Below are 3,962 nucleotides of genomic sequence, written 5' to 3'. Positions count from 1 at the left end.
TTTGTTTACAAGCCATTTAGTGTCATCGTGTCACAGTATTTTTTTACTATGGAAAAATTTGAATATCGTGCAATTATAAATTCTTATTTTTGGAAATTGTAGCACAAAAAGAAATTCACGAACGAATGTTAAAAGTGTATAATGATTGTTCACCTACAATTGGAACAGTAGAAAGATGGGTAACTGAATTTAAACGTGGTCGTACAAGCCTCCTTCACGTGATGGACATACAAAAAGCGCATCAACACCAGAAATCACAGCCAAAATACAGGATATGGCTTTGGAAGATCGTCGATTGATTGAAAGAGATTTAGTAAAGACTGTATGCATCTCGTTAGGCAGTGCGAGCCATATTTTAAATGAAACTTTGAGTTTTTACCACATTCGGTAACAATGGAACAAAAACACATTTGAATGCGACTTTCTCAGCAACATTTGGTGCGTTCTAAAAAGGATAAAGTGGATTTTGTTCATCGATTCATCACTATGGATGAGACTTGAGTCTATCACCATGATCCTGAATAAAAACGAGAGACTAAAGAGTGGTGTGAACCTGATTGTTCAGCTTCGAAACCAGTTCGTGCCCGAAAATCGGCCAAGAAAGTTATAGCACCAGTTTTTTTTGAGATGCTAGAGAAATTTTGTTTGTGGATTACTTGCAAGATGGTAAAACAATTAATTCTGAATATTGTTGCATTGGACCAGATGAAGGAAAAAAGTCGTGAAACAAGAACCGGTTTGCAAAAAAAAAAAAAATCTGTTTTCTTCAGGACAATGCACCGTGTCACAAGTGCATTTTTACAACGGCTAAAATCCATGAATTAAAAGTCGAATTGTTGCAGCATCCACCGTATTCACCAGATTTGGTCCCCAGCGATTACCAATTGTTCCCAGAACTCAAAACATGTATGGGTGGCAAGCGTTTTTTATCAAATGAAAAGGTCAGAACATCTGTTGAAGCGTATTTTGTAGACCTTCCGGATTCCCACTTCAGAGATGGGATCCACAGATTGGAGAATCGTTGGAGCAAGTATATTAATATTCAGGGAGGTGATACGGAATAATATCGTGTATTTTGAGTCATGAATGAAATTGTGTTTTTCTTATCAAAACGTCAAAATTTATTGAATAACCTGGTATATGGTGTGATAAAATATGATTGGTAGCACCGCAGATGTACGATTATAACCACATCTATTGACAAAATACGAAAAGACTTTTTCATATTTTTTTATACATTCTTGGCACTAATGTACACAGAAAAATACGAATCCACATGGGCGTGATGTGATAGATACGTTGCCCGACCATGAAAAACAGCAATTACCCGTCTGAAGAACCCGTAAGGAGCATGCATCAGCTTCTTTGTAAAATATGGTCGGACGAAGGTATGCCTCATGATTGCAATTTATGTGTGCTCTATCCAATCCACAACACGGGAGACCGCTAGCGTATTGTGTGAAATATTAAAGACCACAGTAGAAAAACATGATTGAACCTTATCAGTGTGGCTTTACACCTGTAAAATCAACAACTGACCATATATTCACTTTGCTCCTCTTCGTCGATTTCAAAGCTGCTTTTTACTGTTCGAAAATGGTATCCTCGAAAAAGTAATAAGGCTGTGTAAACTGACGTTGAGCAATACCAAAAGTTCCGTCAGGATCAAGAAGGACTTCTCCGAGCCGTTCGATCCCAAGCGAGTTTTCAGACAAGGCGAGGCCCTATTGTGCGACTTCTTTAATTACTGCTAGAGAAAGTAATTCTAGCTGCAGATGTTATCATCCAACTCTTTAGTTCTGTTTTTTTCCAGCCTGGATAAACAAGCGAAGCAGATGGGTCTGGTGGTGAACGAGGGAAAGACGAGATATCTTCCGTCATCAAACAAGAAGTGGTCGCATTCGCGACTAAGCTCTGGCGCCACTGTTGATAGTCATAACTTCGTAGTCGTCCTGATATGTGATGTAGAAGCATGGACAATGACAACATCTGATGAGTCGACATTACGAGTATTCGACGGATAAGTTCTGAGGAAGACTTATGGTCGTTTACACTTTGGAAACGTTGAGATAGTTCAGCGAATTAATAGACAGAGGTTACGCTGGCTAGATTATTTCGTCCGAATGGATGAAAACGCCTCAGTTCTGAGAGCATTCGAAACAGAACTCGTCGGGGAAGGAAAGTCAACTCAACTCCGTTGGAAAGGACCAGGTGGAGAATGCCCTAGCTACACTTGGAATCTCTAATTGGCGCTAAACAGCGGAAAGAAGAATGACTGGCGTGCTATTGGAAACTCGGATATGACCGGGGTGGTGGTGTTGACGGCAGTAGAGAATTAGAAGAAGGTCTGGAAATATTATTTCGGAACCTTGTAATAAGTTTTTGGTTCTAGTCTTATAATACGTGGGCCATATTTGCTTCGTTTTCTTGCAGTTATTATTGATTTCCATCTGAATTGAGCTATTTGTTCACAGTGAGTATAAAGCTGTCAAACCAAAAAAGCCTACAAATCAGTGCCTCAAGTAACATCACCCACTCCCCACTTTTGTAAGTTAATTTAACACCCCATACTTTTGTAAGTTAATTTTGAGTTTATATCAAAATTTGTAACTAACCGATATTTAAAAAATCTTAAAAGCTTGTTAATAGCAATAAATACAGTCGGTCAAATAAAATTGTAAACCATAGTAAATCTCAGAAATGGAACAAATTCAGAAAGCCATTACACACCTAACAGGTACTGTTAATCCACAATTCGAACAATCCAAAAAAAATTTAGCAATATGATAAAGCAGTTAGAAAGGAAAATTAGTCCCCATAAGGAAAGTTCTATTTCAAATAAGCTTATTCTTAATATAAATTAGTATATTATCGGACAGCGTGAAGAATCTTCCAATATTTGAAGGAGAACCGATCCTATTTATATTCTGGATCCACAATGTCGAATCTGTTTTAGAGAACTACGAGGAAAAGAGAACAAAGCCACTGTATGGAGCCATCTTACGGAATATTAGGTAGGAAAACAAAGTTCCTGCGGATACGGCCTTAATCTCATATATAATATTATATTCAATGATAATTGGAGAACAATCTAAAACTGTTTGTCACTTCACCATGCAGACAAATGCGACCTAAGGACTTTAGAACACGAACTAGGATTCTTATCCAAAAACACTTCAGCGAAGAACATTTCTACGTAAGAATCATTCACCAATTATCGCTGATAATATACAAAATAAAGAGTCAGGATTATTCCAGAGAAACAAATAAAGTTCTACTAGAAGCCTATAGGAACCGAGCGCTTGATATATTTATCAGAGGCCTAGCGAATTATTTAGAATGCTAGTCTTTTACGACGCAAGAACATACCCGAGGCATACGATTTCTGCCCTGAAATTCCAAATATTAAGTTAAGGAAGTATTCAATCTAGTCAAGGAATGTTGGTAATTAAATGCAAAAAAACTTAAGCAAAAACCAATCCTTATAGATACGGGAGCTAATAAAAACTTTTTATCCGAAAAACTTTAAAACAATTCAAAGAAACTTAAGTGTCCTTTTAATGCTCACTCAGCCGCAGGTCAAGTAAATATAACCCATACTATACGTGGACGATTCTCCGGAAGTATAGGTATTACAAATAATTTTGATTTCTTTATATTACCCTTTATAAGATCCTTCATTGGTGATGATACTCTTAAAGAATTGGGAATTGGGGAAAGAATTGGGAGCAGTCATAAATAAAACAAGTAAGGAAGGGCTAAGTTCGGGTGTCACCGAACATTTTATACTCTTGCATGATAAAGTGATAATCGAGATTTCAGGCGTGGTTGTGAACCGAATTCACCCATATTTGGTACGTGTCATCAGGGTGTTAAGAAAATATTATATACCGAATTTCATTGAAATCCGTCAAGTACTTCCTGAGATATGGTTTTTGATCCATAAGTGGGCGATGCCACGC

The sequence above is a fragment of the Bactrocera latifrons genome, unplaced genomic scaffold (assembly GCF_001853355.1).
Source record: "Bactrocera latifrons isolate USDA-ARS-PBARC rearing strain unplaced genomic scaffold, ASM185335v1 scaffold_800, whole genome shotgun sequence".
NCBI classification, from domain to species: Eukaryota; Metazoa; Arthropoda; class Insecta; order Diptera; family Tephritidae; genus Bactrocera; species Bactrocera latifrons.
Note: the sequence above shows the minus strand (reverse complement) of the source record.